Source organism: Copadichromis virginalis, linkage group LG8 (genome assembly GCF_057382275.1).
Source record: "Copadichromis virginalis isolate Kocher_CV1m ecotype Utaka linkage group LG8, C_Virginalis_male_GT1.1, whole genome shotgun sequence".
In the NCBI taxonomy this organism is placed as follows: domain Eukaryota; kingdom Metazoa; phylum Chordata; class Actinopteri; order Cichliformes; family Cichlidae; genus Copadichromis; species Copadichromis virginalis.
The window spans coordinates 10,941,502-10,958,874 of NC_140625.1; the positions used below are offsets into that span (position 1 = coordinate 10,941,502).

The 17,373-nt window shown below is 39.4% G+C and overlaps 1 protein-coding gene across 2 annotated transcripts in view; it reads right to left on the bottom strand.

The window, feature by feature from the left end:
* Positions 1–9,175, bottom strand: part of rhbdf1b (rhomboid 5 homolog 1b (Drosophila)) — a 42,113-nt gene extending 32,938 nt beyond the window's left edge. For both annotated transcript variants that reach the window (XM_085465711.1, XM_085465712.1), the window contains exon 1: positions 8,905–9,175. The gene's annotated coding sequence lies outside the window, so the exon portion shown is untranslated. The remainder of the gene's footprint in view (positions 1–8,904) is intronic.
* Positions 9,176–17,373: the final 8,198 nt, after the last annotated feature.

The following is a 17,373-nucleotide window of genomic DNA, read 5'->3' on the forward strand; positions in this document are numbered from 1 at the left end:
TGATCATTAGATCCTCAATAATAAATAAAAGGAGCACTTTATAAGGTTGATTCTGGGCGCTTTTAGGACTTCCCTTTCAGCTAAAAACAGGACTAGCCGACCAATCACCATGCCCTCTTCTGGGGCGGGCAAGGGGAATTCATGTAAAACCAAAGACTGACTTACGCCAAATAACTCTGAGTCTGATGGTTAACCTGGGTTAGAGCACTGCGTTCTAGCTGAAATAGCCAGAAAACACAAGATTTAACCCTCATTTAATGTCAAAGGCAAAGATAAGAGTTATACATAACCAGAGATGGGAAGTAACGCATTACAAGTAACGCGTTACTGTAATCCGTTTACTTTTTCAAGTAATGAGTAAAGTAAGGGATTACTATTGCAAAAAAAGTAATTAGATTACTGTTACTTTCCCGTAAGCACACTGCGTTACTGCTTTACTAAACTGTGATTTTGTGAGAGTGTCTCATGACACATGCGACGTCTGTGGCGTGTGATCAACAATAGATAATATGGAGTGCGGGAGAGAGTACGACCGTGCAGCGTTTAAAGCTTGGAGGTACTGACATTACTTTGAGTTTGATTGGTTAAAAAGTGATAAAAACATTAGCATCTGCTGTACAATCTGCGTGGGAGGAAAACTTCTTCCTAAAGCGAAAAATTAAACTTCAAATCTGAGCAAGCACCTAGCACGCTGCCACGGGAATGTGAGATTCATAGAGAAACCCCCGGCACCGGGCAAACCTCCACTGGCTCCACTCCAGCTCAACAGCTGAAAATAGACTTAAGGGCAACAGGACTTAGTGCTGCTGAATCTTTGATTTTATTTGTTTTTTGCTGTGTTTTACTTTCATCTATTTGAAAGACACAAAACATTTTATTTCATATGCTGGAATATGTAGACAATAGGTTTAAATGTTAAACAAATTTCTTCCAGGTCAAGCCAGTCGCATATAATATAATCTTTGCTTGATGCAATGTGCATGAAGTTAAAAGATTAAAACAAATAAAACAAGTTTTAAAAAGAGATTTTTTTTTCATTTCATTCAATTTTACATGATGGATTATGCAGAAAAAATAGAATTGGGCTGAAAGGTTTGGTGCTTTATTCAGGTTGTGTTTTAAGTTTTTAAAAAGTAACTAAGTAACCTGCCGCTAACCAGTGAAGTAACAAGATTTTTTTCTTGGAGAAGTAATTAGTAACTAATCACTATTTTCATGTAACAAACTAAACAAAGCATTAAAAAATGACTGCTCAGGGAAGAAAAAACGAATTTCCACAATAAATTTTTACCACCATTGATTGCAAACACTCACATCAAGATAACAATTTAAATGTTTCTTTAAATGTGGTGTTGATGGCCAGTCTGAGCCTTGCACAGGTGCAGACTAATCGAACAGCAAAATCTGTCTAAAACAAATGAACCCTTGAACTCAAGCCAAAAGGACTTTAGAAGAACACTCATATACTGTAAGTCAGTGACCTTAACTGGCTAATACTGTCACACTTGCGATAAATAAGTTACTAATTAATTAAATAATAATATAATACAATAACTGTTAAAAGGGGCTTTAAACCAGCCAAACACTGGGGCATTGAGAGAATGTAATAACTAGGAAAAGAAATATTAATAACGACTAAAAACGAGACCAAGGGAAGGGTTGACTCGCAGGGAAGGGGACAAACAGCACATGCGCCTCATATGAAGCTGTTTTGTGTTAGCTGCATGGTGACAGGAAGGTCACCACTACAATAAGTGTCTAGTCAAGTGTGGGCTCGCCTGGAGACATGAATAGGCCTCCTCAGCAGCCGTCTAACCCTCCTACTATTCCTCCTTCCTGCCGTCTCTCTACGTTGCCAGCAAATCCATGCTGTGAGCGCCAATACAACAGCTTCCTCTGTTGGCTGGCCTTGTATGAAAAGTTAATGGTAATTGCCCACAGATGCCACATTAGAGTAAGATACCGAGGGGGATAGAGAATTGGCTCTGAAAAGAATATGAAGGAAAAATGGTGGTCATAATTGTGGTTTCAAAGAAACACAGAGGAGTTATTCAGGATTTTCATAAAGCAGTCTGGCCGGGGGAAAGCATTGTCATCAAACAGACACTGAAGAAGTGTTTGGAGGCCACATAATGGCCAGATTAAAATTCTTTTTTGACAGGCAGCTTTCTATTCATCCGGACTTTTATTTTTTAAATTTCGAGATAAAGATGATCTTTTCTCACTGATTTTCTTTTCATGCTGAGTGAAAGTATTCTCGCCAAAGTCACAAAGAGGCCGGAGTGATTTGATGTTCCAGCAATCCTCTACGCTTTATGATATTACCACCTGCAACAAGTCATTTAGCAAGTATGTCTCCAGTTAGAGTGCAGTAGCTGTGGAGCAATAATTAGCCAACAATGATGGATAAACAGATAAAATATTTGTCTTAAAGTTAGGATTAAATAGTAAAATACACTGGATACACAGCTGAAACATGCTAGGAATACTAATACTGCCTAAGAATTCTGGATAACTAGGTAAGATTAATATTGTAATACTATATTTTCCCAGCTGGCCATTACAAAGAACACAGGTTTAATTTTGGTACCAACTGAAAGACCTCCATAGTGGGTACACTGCTAGCTGTTCATTTTAATCCATGTAGAAGCAAGTCTCACCATTAGGCAACCATTCTGGTAGCACCTCTGAGCAATTATTATCTAAATGAATGGAGAGAAAGTCTTAACTTTTCCAATAAAACTGCTTGAGTAGAATTACAAAGGATTATTACTGGGAAAAAAACAAAGCTTGTTCCATAGTGTTGACATGAACAACACCCCTGGTGCATTCCAGAGCTCTTGAGCAAATGCCGTGGTAATTCAGATTTTAGATTTAGTAAGCCAAGAAAAACAATAAGTAGACTTACCTGCATTTATGCTAACAAGCACATGTGCCTCACGTCCTTCCCTGTTTGTCTGTTTATTGCTTCTTTGGAGGCAGAGGCGAGGCAACCGCAGCCTTTGTCATTCCAGAACTCTCCTAAAAATTTGATTCAGGATACTTGGAGCGCCATCTCTTTCACTTTTAATATTGAAGTAAGGTATTGTCCCTCCAGTATCACTGCACACCCACTGCAAGTCTACTCTTCAAAGACTCAACATACACTCGGGAAATCTGTTCATGCAGCTCCTACCCAACTCATCCTGAAACAAATGTTTCACAGTAACTGCAAGACTGCACATCTGCCCATCGGTCATCACCCCATCACACACTTATCACACTGATCCACTCATGACTGTTCCGTGACCTGCATGTCCGCACTTACACTGTATAAATAAGTGAACCCACAACAATCTGTTGCACGGTACTTCATCGAATTTATGGAGTCTGATTTTTATTTTTACGCGAGACTTGAACGATCGAGGAAACTTTAGAGAATATTAAAATCAAACTAAAAATGCATACTTATGTCAGAGTGCAGAGGTTTCTCTCTATTTATTGCTTACAGTAAATAAAAATAACACACATATGAATGTGAACACCTTTTTTTTTATTATCTGTCACTACTTGCATGGTGCACTGAAAGCACCTGTCTGATCTTATCTGAGGAAAAAAAATGAAAGCGCAAGCACCATGTAGTGACAGGAAAAAAAGAAAAAAGAGGAAGAGACACAATAATGGAGAGAGAGGATTAGAGAAATCCCCGTCCAGATCTGTGCAGATCAGCTCAAATCTTGATCATTTGTTTCTTGGGGGGTGGGGGGTGGATGCAGGGTAAAACAAGCTGCACATACTCAACTATTTAACCATTACCTGTTAGTGCACATTTAGGAAAGTCATGTCATCGTACTGTTAATCATTCATGCTGCAGCTGAAGGTCTGAATTTGTTGCCAGCCATGAAAGGCAGCCGCGGTCTGCTGCCCCTCTGCACACTCTGACTGTAAAAACAAACTTTTTTATGCAGCCAGCACCAGACAGTTACCAAACAATCAGACAACTCCTCTGTGTACACTATCTACCCAAAAGTATGGGTTAACTCATGTTGGACTTGTTAAAGATGGCTAGAGGATTCACACCTTTTACCTGGCTTCACTACAGAATTTGAGCTAATCTGCTGATGCCTCAGACTTTCCTCTTCCAGAAAAACACATAGGTAATTTGTGTGGTACACGTGCATGTAAATCATGTGCTGTGCTGTTGTCATTTTTAGATGTAACAGCATCCTGGAAGGGCAGGAAAGGCAATGGAGGCAAGTGTTAGTGCCAGTATGCAATTGCATGTGCACGTGCAGGCACACAAACGGAAGTGCACAAGAATAACAGAGATCGTCAGCTGCCCCGGCACAGAGAGAGGAGACTTTAAGTCTACCTTTTTAAAGTAAACCTTGTTCTGCTCTGCAGCTAACATGAGCCTGACGTAGCAGCACACACTCAAGGTTCTCCCTAAAAGGGCCTTCCATCTGTTAGCTGATCTCCATGACAGTGGAGTAAAGATACTGCATCAACACAAAAGAGCTTCTGGAGAAGCAGCTGAACAATATGAAGAACTACCACAACAGCAGCCAAGTCAAAAATGACAGAAAAGGCACGGAGAAGCTGGTTAGCAGCAACTCAACTTTCAAAATAAGAGTCAGGGGATGACACAATATTCAATATTAGTACAACAATTGTGATTGGATAAAGAATATCTAAAAAGCACTGCAGAGTGCACTTGTGATTCTATGTGCAAAGCTGAGAAAGCTTAACTATTTAAAAAATCTAAATATTGTGACAGTACGATTCAAAAGCTTTTTGAGTTTTCTCAACTCGTGATAGTTTTTGTTGATTTTACAAATATACACACATTTAGACAAGAGTTCTGACAACTTGAACTTTCTTGTTCACATAATTGCACTATACTGATGGGCTTAACAATAAAATTTAATGTTAAAAAGCTAGTATTAGAAACATAAAATTTGCAACAGCCGGCCAGCTGGTTGTATTCTGGTTATATTCCTGTAGAACGGGAAGTTTGCTGTGTGAAAATGTGAATGTCTGTCTACGTAAACAGCAACAGATGTGCGATTTTTGACAGTTTATCCCAGTTAATTACTGTATTATCAGAAACAGACTGCATGTAACTACCAAACTTGACCTTATTCAATTGCAGATATCTGATAACACACTGACTCCAGCATGTGGCAACATTTACGTCAGGTTTTAGTGACAGTGTTGGAATACTTAATCACCTCATTTTGGAGAAAAAAAATAACAGATGTGACATAACTTTATCTCATTGGATAAAACAGACAGCTGGGATAGGCTCCAGCCCTACGATACTCTGAATTGGAGAGTAGAAGAAAATGGATGAATCACTAGATGGAACAGATATTCCAAAACTCAGCATATTGCAAAATGTTAAAAATCTCAATAATATTGTATCGTGAGTGAGGCATTGTGACAATACTGCATCATATATTGTCAGCAACTAGGAGCAAACACAAACCCAAAGGTCAAAGCCTAGTGCACTCCCACTGCCAATCATAAGTCTGGAAAAACAAGAATGGATTAACCTCACGGGAATATTTTAAGTAGATGAACAAGAAAATTCAAGCTGCCAAAACTCAAAAACGTATTGATTCAATTTTTGTTGATATTTTGCTTTTTCTCAGCTTTTTCTTTTTTATGTTGTGTGGAAAAAACTGCATGTAGTTAACCCAAACTGGGGGTTTTCCTGAACTATAACCAAATAGGTTTTGTGCCAAACCCTAACCAAACCACAAGTGAAAGCAAAACATAAAAGCAGCCAAGACAAAGCTTGAACTCCACTGTCAAAGGAGCTTGCAAAGAAAAGCGTCTGGACTTCTTTAAGTTGCTTGAAGACGTTTCACCTCTCATCCGAGAAGCTTCTTCAGTTCTAAGGTCAAATGGTGGAGAGTCCCAGATATAAACCTAGTGGGAGTAACCCCCCACAGAGGGACAAAAGGACCCCCTGATGATCCTCTAATCGCCTGAGCCAAGGTGTGAAACTGGGTGTGGGTCCCCATCAGCCAGAACTCCACTGTTGATCAGAAGTCAAGAGTTTGTGTGTGTCTGCCACTTAGACTGCAGACTGGCCAGGGATGCCTGCAGCAGCCAGCTGAAATGACAGGCACAAATCGCCAACACAACCATTTAGTTGGAGGGTTTCTTGAGATGTTTAGGAGTCATCAAAGATTACACTTTCACTGAGTTAGTTTAGCATCAGTATACCATTGTTTAAATACTTCTAAACTGAAATTGCCACTAAGGCTGGGGAGAATGTTGCTTCTTTTGCAGTTATTTGATCAATTTGACCTCCTTTTGTAAAAACACGCCTTTAGAAAAAATGCCTTTTAAAAAACGGACGACCAAAGGAACCACGACACCTCCCATTCAAATTTGCGCAAACCTATTTACCGACATATCCTACATGAATGAACTAGTTGCCCGATAACAAGTAGTTGCATAAATCACATGAAAAATGTAGAGTATGGCTTGTAGGCACTAGAGATGATCCACTCCTGGGCAAGCTGCCATGAAAAATGAGTTGTAGAAAATGCTTGAGGGCTCCTGTAAAACCAACGCAGTTTTCCACCCTGGTGCACCCAGCGGAGAGGGCTCAGTATAAACATGAAGGTGCATTTCACTTGTGAGAGCAGCGGCCCAGAAATAAACCTGCTATTGTCACCGTCGCTTTTATGTCTAACTTGTTCAAACAAGCTCGATGCGGCAACCTCAGTGCGCCCAGGCAAGAGACAAAGACACACCTGCGAAATGTCTTCATGCTTTACAGATGCCTACCGTTTTACATCTAGGTTATGCTGTTGGCTTCCTGTTTAGCGCCGTGGGTGCATGTGTGCTGTCGTACTTTTGTCATCAGGTTATATTAGGCGCTTTCAGTTCTAATTTAGGGCCACCATCATAATCAGGACTTCACAGCAGAGGTGATTTATGACACCATGAGCTGCTTTTCCACGTGTATTTATAACAGAGTTGTAGAGTGATGAAAGGATCTGTAATAACAGCAATTTAAAGCAAAGTTTAAAATCACCCACATATATTTCCTTTAACGTGAGAAATTGAATGTTTTTCGCTTTAGAAATGTTAGTTTGTTTTGATTATTATATTTTAAAGATCAAATGATATGTACAATCTCCAACCACTCTCTTTGGTATGCCTGTTCAACTCAAACATCCAAGCAGCCAATCACAAGCCACCATCTCAGTGCATTAACGCGTACTTGGTCAAGACGACCAGCTGAAGTTCAAACTGAACATCAGAATTGAGAAGGAAGGGTAGTTAGTTGGCTTTAGTGCCAGACGGTCTGAGTATTTCAGAAACTGCTGATCTTTCGGGGGTTTTCCTGCACAACCATCGAACCAATGATGGCCTGAAAAAGTGAAAATATCCAGTGAGCAGCCTTGTTGATGTCAGAGGTCAGAGCTCACAGGAAGACAGCAGGAAGTCAGATAACCACTCTTTTAACCTGAGGCATGCAGAAGAGCATCTCTGAACACGCAAAATACTGAACCTTAAAGTAGATGGGCTACAGCAGCGGAAGACCACACCAGATGTCACTCCTGTCAGCTAAGAATGGAAAACTGAGGATAAGATTCACAATAATTGGGCAAGTTATGCCTGAAAAAACGTTGGTTGGTCTGATAAGTCACGATTTCTGCTGCAGCACTTGGATGGTAGTGTCAGAGTTTGGTGTAAACAACACAGCAGCATCGATCCAGCCTGCCTTGTATCAACAGTTCAGAAAATCATAGAAAACAGCAGGTTTACTTGTTTAGAAGTGGTATAAATCTAGACATTTTTCATAAAATACTTCATTGTATGTCCAAATTCACTGCCAGATCCATTTCCCTCCTAAATAAAGAGCATCCTGCATCCTGTCTTATTAGTAACATCAGGTACTACTAACATACAACACAACACAGTTACAGCTGAAAGAACAGAATCTTAACGAAACATGTGTTTGTGACAGCTGAGCAATGAATTTGTTTTTGCCACACTCCATTAAGTCATCACTGAGATCGCAGGTTTTAACCCTGACCAAAACTGCTGTGTCCCTCAGTAGGGAGTTTTTTACAGCTGCGCCAGGTGATGTGTGTGTGTGTGTGTGTGTGTGTGTGTGTGTGTGTGTGTGTGTGTGTGTGTGTGTGTGTGCGCACGCTTTACAAGTGTGTGTGCAAGTGTATGCTCCTGCCATCTGGCCCAAAAATTCAGCTCCCTACCACGTTTCCGAACAGGAAGGCAAAACAAATCCTTGATGACACGGGTCAGTGGTTTAATTGTCTCTGTGGGATTCCTGCGCAGCCAGCAACTCTAGCAGTCCCCTTCATCTCAGCAACAGACGAGCCTGCAGCACTCTGAAATCAATTCATCACTCTTAAAAACCTGCAAGTGCCCTAGCGTGTGTGTCTGTTTGTGTGTGTGAATCATCCAACCCTGCCTTGACTTACTATATCATTTAAGAGTAGACAACATACAGAGATATTTTGCCAGTGGGTAACAAGGTCTGCCTTATTCTGACTTTCCCTTCCTCTCTTTCATACCTCATTAGACCCGCTAATGGTCCTTATGTCTTGGACTTCCACCCATTTGACAGACCAAGGTATGTGTCACACACATTTGCTACACAACAGCGTGGCGTTTTAATTCACAAGGCTTAAACTCCCTTAGTACACACACACACACAACAAGCATGAACGCACAGTGCCACCAATGGGTGTTTGGTGTGAGCCTCGGGAGACCCCACCCAGAGAGCCCGTGTGCTGCAAAGCAGTTAAAACACAGCGTACCTGCACCACGAGTGAGATGCTGACAGCTCAGCTCCCGCCTTATAAATACTACACGGTGTGTATTCATTGAGCAGCGACGATGTCCGCTATGACAGGCGACGTTATTCCCACCTACCTTCAAGATGAGGCCGGTTCCTTCTGCCGAGTACAGCACAGAGGGGTCCCCGCCAGTGAAACGCTCACTGCCCTACATAAGTTCTACCTGCCTCATCACGCGGCCAAAAGGAAGAGTGGTCTCCCTGTTAAGCGCGAGCTCCAGATGTTAGTGAGGGCGGTACCGTGTTCACGTGCCATAAAAATGTGAAACAGCTGCCAGCTGAAGCCTCCGTACTATAGCGCGTACACCGGATTCTCCGTCAGCCACTGAGCTGCTCATGTGTAGTCTCTCACCCGGTCCGCCTACTTTGCCGCTGCTGCCGCCACCGCTGGATGGACGCCGACCGACAGACCGACCTAAGGGCGACTGGAGGGCGCGTCTATCGGCGATAACGAGCAACTACAGGCTAGGCGATAAAACAGGCTAAGAGTAATCTACATAGTTGTAATTGTAAGGTTTTTAGGCCAGGGAAGATTAGAAATACCATCTGGTCTCACAGTTATTTAAGCCGGGTTTTTTTTTTCAGTTTAAATTAAAAGTTGTACATCTATGTGAGAATTACCTACTTGAATAATAAAGGTTGTTTGCTTTAACACTATTTACTTTCATTTATTTTTCCTTGAACTTTTTAGATTGTGAGCACAGTCAGCCAAAACTAAAAATTATAAAACAGTATCTGAGAGTGTATTGTTGTTTCTTTTCCTATGAGTTTGACCTTATCCCAATACAGTATACAGAAATCACTGTAAATGTCATATGCAGTATTTTAACCTAGTTGCCATAGGGCAAGAGGCAGGGTTCTGGGACAGGTTACCAGGCTAACACATGGAGACAGATAACTATTTACACTTATGGGCAGTTTAGAATCACCAGTTAACCTAACCCCACTAACTGCATGTTTTTGGACTGTAGGAGGAAGCCGGAGAACCCATGCAGACACAGGAGAGAAGAGCCAAACTCCACACAGAAAGGCAGGATAATGGATTTGACCCCAGGACCTTCTTGCTGTAGGGTAGCAGTGCTAACCAACATGCCACTGTCCTACCCCTCATTCCATCAGTTACAGCATGAGCAAGGTCGATATAGCAGAAATCCAAATTTCTGCTAATTTGGATCTGGAAGCAAAGTGATGTATGAAAAAGTACTTTCCTCAACATTCCTTTATAAAGCACCTTGAACACTAATTGAGAAGGATATATAAAACTCCTACAATTTCTTAAAGCCTATAAAAATGTCACAGCAGTAAAAGTATGTGTATGATCAGGAAATGCCCTTAAAGCATTACAAGGAATAATAATTCAATTCAATTCAATTTTATTTATATAGCGCCAAATCACAACATAAGTCGCCTCAAGGCGCTTCATAGATACAGAGAAAAACCCAACAATCATATGACCCCCTATGAGCAAGCACTTTGGCAACAGTGGGAAGGAAAAACTCCCTTTTAACAGGAAGAAACCTCCGGCAGAACCAGGCTCAGGGAGGGGCGGCCATCTGCTGCGACCGGTTGGGGTGAGAGAAGGAAGATAAGAAAAAAGACATGCTGTGGAAGAGAGACAGAGGTTAATAACAGATATGATTCAATGCAGAGAGGTCTGTTAATACATAGTGAGTGAGAAAGGTGACTGGAAAGGAAAAACTCAATGCATCATGGGAATCCCCTGCAGCCTATGTCTATTGCAGCATAACTAAGGGAGGATTCAGGGTCACCTGGTCCAGCCCTAACTATATGCTTTAGCAAAAAGGAAAGTTTTAAGCCTAATCTTAAAAGTAGAGATAGTGTCTGTCTCCCGAATCCAAACTGGAAGCTGGTTCCACAGAAGAGGGGCCTGAAAACTGAAGGCTCTGCCTCCCATTCTACTTTTAAATACTCTAGGAACAACAAGTAGGCCTGCAGAGCGAGAGCGAAGTGCTCTAATAGGGTGATATGGTACTACAAGGTCATTAAGATAAGATGGGGCCTGATTATTTAAGACCTTGTATGTGAGGAGCAGGGTTTTGAATTCAATTCTGGATTTAACAGGAAGCCAATGAAGGGAAGCCAAAACAGGAGAAATATGCTCTCTCTTTCTAGTCCCTGTCAGGACTCTTGCTGCAGCATTTTGGATTAGCTGAAGGCTTTTCAGCGAGTTTTTTGGACATCCTGATAATAATGAATTACAGTAGTCCAGCCTGGAAGTAATAAATGCATGAACTAGTTTTTCAGCGTCACTCTGAGACAGGATATTTCTAATTTTAGAGATGTTGCGCAAATGGAAGAACGCAGTCTTACATATTTGTTTAATATGTGCATTGAAGGACATGTCCTGGTCAAAAATGACTCCAAGGTTCCTCACAGTGTTACTGGAGGCCAAGGTAATGCCATCCAGAGTAAGAATCTGGTTAGACACCATATTTCTAAGCGTTTCAGGGCCGAGTACAATAACCTGAGTTTTATCTGAATTAAGAAGCAGAAAGTTAGCGGCCATCCAGGTCTTTATGTCTTTAAGACATTCCTGCAGTTTAACTAATTGGTGTGTGTTATCTGGCTTCATGGACAGATAGAGCTGGGTGTCATCTGCATAGCAGTGAAAATGTATGCTATGTCTTCTAATGATGCTGCCTAAGGGAAGCATGTATAATGTAAACAGAATTGGTCCTAGCACTGAACCCTGTGGAACTCCATAATTAACCTCAGTGTGTGAAGAGGACTCTCCATTTACATGCACAAACTGGAGTCTATTAGATAGATATGATACAAACCACTGCAGTGCAGTACCTGTAATACCTACAGCATGTTCTAATCGCTCTAATAGGATATTATGGTCGACAGTATCGAATGAGTCCACTGTCAGAGGCCATAAGAAGATCATTTGTAACCTTCACTAAAGCTGTTTCTGTGCTGTGATGAGCTCTGAAACCTGACTGAAACTCTTCAAATAAACCATTCCTCTGCAGATGATCAGTTAGCTGTTTGACAACTACTCTTTCAAGGATTTTTGATATGAAAGGAAGGTTGGAGATTGGCCTATAATTAGCTAAGACTGCTGGGTCTAGAGATGGCTTTTTGAGTAAAGGTTTAACTACAGCTAGCTTGAAGGCCTGTGGTACATAGCCGATCATTAGAGATAGGTTGATCATATTTAAGATCGAAGAATTAATTAATGGCAGGACTTCTTTGAGCAGTTTTGTAGGAATGGGGTCTAAAAGACACGTTGATGGCTTGGAGGAAGTAATTATTGAAGTTAACTCAGAAAGATCAATTAGAGAAAAAGAGTCTAACTTAACATCAATGGTACTAAGAGTAGCTGTAGAAAAATAAGAAAAATGCTCACAATTACAAATGCCGCCAGTGTCCCAGTAATTCAAATCATTCCAAGAGCAAATTGTACTCATATTGTAGGATTTAGAAGTGTTAAAAGAGACAAAACATTGTTAACTAAGAAAGCATATTTAACAACTGGACATATCCCTCATTATTAGGGTCTAAGTGAAGAAATAAAGTTTATTATGTTCCAGAAGCACTAAACATGCATGAAATCTATATTTAAGATCCCGCTAGACCCCAGGAATATTTGTGTACTGTTAAGCTAGTGAAACCTAATGTAATGACTGAAGAGCAGAATTGTCACGATCAGAAATACATAACCGATATGTTATTGCATTAGTTCAACAAGGTTTTGGAGAGATGAAGATAATGGCTTTGGCTTTTTTGTTTGCCACCAGGTAAAGAAGTGAAAATACCTTAAATCTATTTTGCATATATTTTGGCTCAATGATTCAGTCAACATATATGCAAAGACTTGAAACCGACAACAACAACACAATTAAATGCAAAAATAAAATACAATAATTTGGGTAACTTCAAGGTTAAATATTACAAAAACATATGCATAAAAAATAAAAAACAAATCAAAGCATGAAAAAACAGGTCAAATTAAAAAGAGGGAATCAATACAGACTAACCAAATGCAAAAAAACGAAATAAAATTATAAGTTTATCACATTTCATAAATGAAATAATGTCTGCATGAATTTTATTACTATTGCTGATGCATTAAATGGCATTTTCTTTATTTATCTTAGATATTGGCGTTTTAAACATCCATATTTCTCTGTATGTCAAGGATAAATCTATCCAAGGGTCCTACATATATGCTGGAACAAACATGTCATATATATATATAGTAAAGTAATTTTATCTTCTTGGTCAGAGATCTCTTCCAGCACAGGTACTGCAGTAGTGATTTATTCGCCCTAAAACAGACTCCCCTTCAGGGTCAGTGTCTTGGTCTCCTGGATCTTCTTACCATCCTCTTCTATACAAAGCCATCTAAAGTCTTTAATAGGTTCATCTGACCACTGTCTCTCATCATAACCCCCACAACATTTAGTTCACACGGCGATGTGATTGTTGTAAGCGAAACAATATTGCCCACAGGTCATAGCCTAGAAAACGGATCATATTTGCGGTCACAGGTTGTGCAAGCCTGGCCAGGTGTTCCTGGGTGTGTCAGGGATAAATTTTCACTTCAGTAGAAATGGAGGTTACATGAAAAAATAAAGAATGCAAGGCAGTTATTTAAACCTGCAGAAATGGTATAATGACTAGAAATATGCATACACAAAAAATCAAAGCAAGAAGCCATTGAACCTTTGGAAATTTGAGGGATTACAATGTCCAAAAGTAACTTAAAGAACTATTCAAGGATGGATGGAAAGGAAAGAAGCTAATGTAGAATATATTGTATTTTCAAGTTGCTTTTAAAATTAGGTTACATCTAGTTATACACAAGAAAATGTAAGATGTTAAAATGAATTGGGAACCAGTTGCTAAATAAAGTGTTTCAATTATGCTTAAATAAACATGCTTACAAATTTGCACACTAAACACCGGTCTCCTTGAAAAAAAGAACCATTGCCAAAACTGTTTAGCTTTGCTGAGGTTTGAAAAGGGATGTTGTGTGGTAAACAGCTGTGTGCAGTTTGTCTTTTCTGAGTATTGGAGAGCAGGTTTCCTCCTGCTGCCTGTTTAGTTGTGAGTTGCTTGGCTGCATGCAGCACTTCAAAGGCCACTTCCTTCTACTGCTGGAGGCCAGAACAGGAAACATCATTTGCCAAGTTCTTTTTTCTCAGCACTATACTGAGAGGGACAGAACCTCCGCGATCGTAAATGCTGTATCGACCATCCAAATCCTGGTTTAAGCTCATTTACAGACACTCAGGTAACAGCACAAATACAAGAAGCCATAAACATGTGCACACATGTCACTTAAAGCTATTTCCAGTTTGTTGTGTGGCACATCACGTGGGAGTACAAAGAACCGCTTCTGTCTGTAAAAACTGCTTGTGTTGAGGAGCTGCACCAAACTAGCTTTGAGGATAATTACCTTGGGTAATCAGAACAGACTCGTGCTGTGCTTTTAGGAGACTTTTATCAGTGTTAGAGGGAAATATGTTAACTTTTTTGAGTATTATTTTAAAGGTTGAGATTTAAAAAAAACATTAGAGTACAATTTAACACAGGATGAGTGAAAGATAAGTAGCTAATGTAAAACAATCATAACTGTATGGTTGTATTTATTTTACTGCTGACATGCAGTTTCTAAACATTCAAATCACACAGTCTGGAAACATGTTGGAATGATTGTGCTTCTTGTGGCTGGATTGAAAACTGCTGTGTTGCCAAGACCTGATTATTCATAAATGCAGATGTTGTACAACCTGGAATTGTACAATCACACCAGTGAGTTAGTGGTTACTAATTTATATAAGGCAAACAAATGTAAATCAACAAATAAAGTCAACAGCATACAGGTTTGTTTGGGTTTTTTTGCCTCATATTGTTGGACTTCATTGAACTGTCATTAGATGGATCCCACAGCTTATTCGGTTTATTTGGTTTTGAAGGCAGCAAACTTATTTATTATTAATATTATTTCTCTAACAAATAAAGGGCTCTCTGTGTGTTGTACTGCTCACTGAAACATGTACTCCTGCTGATGCTGGCTTTTTTTTGTTACAGCAGGTAGAGAAATCATTTTATTCGTAAATAAAGGAATCTCTGTATGTGTGTTCATCTTTCTTTCATCCTAGTCTAAGTGAGTGAGTTTGAAGTCATTTAGGTAAGCGGTGGTCTTTTGGGGCGGTCTTTTATTGTTTTGTGAAATAAACAAATAATTTATTACACATAAACCTCCAGCAGAACTAGGCTCAGGAAACGGCAGCCATGTGCCATTAAAAGCCAGCAAAACTATTTGGTTGGTTTAATCAACAGTTATCAAAAATTAATAATTGATTTAATCTTTATATTGCAACTCAGCTCCAGTGGTGCAGCTAGTCAGCGTGCAGTGTTTCTAGGGCAGTAATGTATGAAGAAATACTAAGGTTGAGGGTTCAAGCCTCACCTGGACTCTTCAGTGTGGAAATTATGTTACATGACCATAAATAGCAATTTAATCTGTGTTAGTCTCACTACTTGATTTAAGTAAACGTTCATAAAAATCATTCAAAATCTTCCATTTTCATTTAAAAGAGCTTAACAGAATTTCAACACCATTAAGGAAATCTTCAGTCACAGTCTGGTGCTCCAGTGGGGCAATCAGTTAGTGCACAGTACCAATGACTTAATATACTGGAAAGCAGTTCTGAGTTCAAGCCTCATCTGGAGCAGGCAGCTTTAATCAATAGCAAATATGGTGAACAACAAAGAGCACATTCTAGAAAACCTAACAGTCCACCTATGGACATAATGGTACCATTCATTTCTTAAGCACTACAGGACACATACTCTACATTAAAAGGCTTTTTAAATCCTCATGGCCAGTCAGTTTGAAGCAATAACTGGAATATATGTCTCTAACAAAAAAACTGCATACTTGTTTTAAGAATACAAGCTTGGTCTTTGTAGGTGTGGACAGATTCACACTTGGCACCTGAAGACTCAGAAGACTGTTGGTGCTTGTTTGAAATCATATATCTTGCTCTATGGTGGTGTCATTTTAATGTATTTACTTTTATTTTAATTATCTGTGCATGTTCTCATTTTTGTGAATTTGTGATATTATTTATAGTGTGGCTACAAACAGTGGTAGGGCTTACCTACTGACAGGAGACCATTATCAAAACTATGTTCCTATAGATGTTCAGTGTATGTAGGCGAGTAATTGTTTGGAGTTGTTTCTTTCAAACTGAACGATTCTGGCTTTTTTAATCTCATCTCTTTGTTTTTCTATTCAGCTCAATTCGTGCGTTAACTTACTTTGGCACAGTATATGTGTAACACTAAATTCAAGTCGACAATCATAATAAAAAGGTTATTTCTAATTTACCATGTTAAGCTTTGGTAATAATTTTGAGCCACATAAGAGGTTTTATGTGACTTTTGACATGAGAAGGGTTTTTTTTTTTATAGCTTATTATTCTTCCAATTATTATTGATGTAATGTTATTTAATCACTATAAATATTAAAGGGCCACTTGAGTAACTGTGACTCTTCAGCATTAAACATCACTTTTAATGTATATTTACCCAAACAAAAAGACACTCTTGCTGAGTTTTTTTGGTTCACCATATAAAACTGCTATGGACAGCTAGAGTCAATCAGGAGAATTAGGAGTGGCTTAAAAGGAGAGGAGCTAAAAATAAAAAATAGCTTGTTTCAGTGGATGATCTGACGAGCTGTTAAAAAAAAACAAAAAACGTGGATCTGGAAATGAGCAAAACAGCTCCCCAGTAAGTTTACCATTGCTAGAAATCCAAAGTTTACAACTCTGAATTTTGGTATCCAGAAGAAACGTTTAGTTTCTTTATTTGTTGTTTCTTTATTTGTTTAAACTTCACTCAAGCTTCAAATTGGAAACAGAAACAAGTCCAATAAACAATATTAGCTTACATACAAGGCTCACTGAGTCCAGTGAGGTAGTTTTACACTGGCTCATTTTCACGTCTTGTGTTAAGATCAGCAGAGGCATTAAAACTTGGCTTATATGTATGTGATCTCTATGTGCACTGCAGTGTGGTTCATAACGTTATGTGCTGGGCTCACACCCACTGTTCTGTAACCGGCAACTTGTGGACCTGCAGATAAGAGCAGCTGAGACAAAAAAGATTATCATCCAAATTACACTAGTATTGACTCATTTTCTTTATTTTAATGTTGCTAACAGAAGCACTAAATTCTGTTTTAATAGTTGCTAAGGTTTAGAGAACATATTCATTAAAATAAACTTATGATTCAGTCTTAGTTTTTTAAAATGTTACTTTTTAGTGTGCGTGTGTGTCTTTGTTCATTACATGGGAGCAAAAAGCCCTGAAGCAGATACAGCAACTAATCTGCTGAAATGCCTATAAATTAAAAACTATTAACAATAGGCTGAAGAAAAAGAATTCTACCATCAATGAAGGGGGGGGGCTCAACTACAGCTGCACCTTGAGCTCTACCCCACCAATGATATGGTAAATATGCAGTGTGACGCACATACGGTAGCAGATAGTGTGGTGGTGTG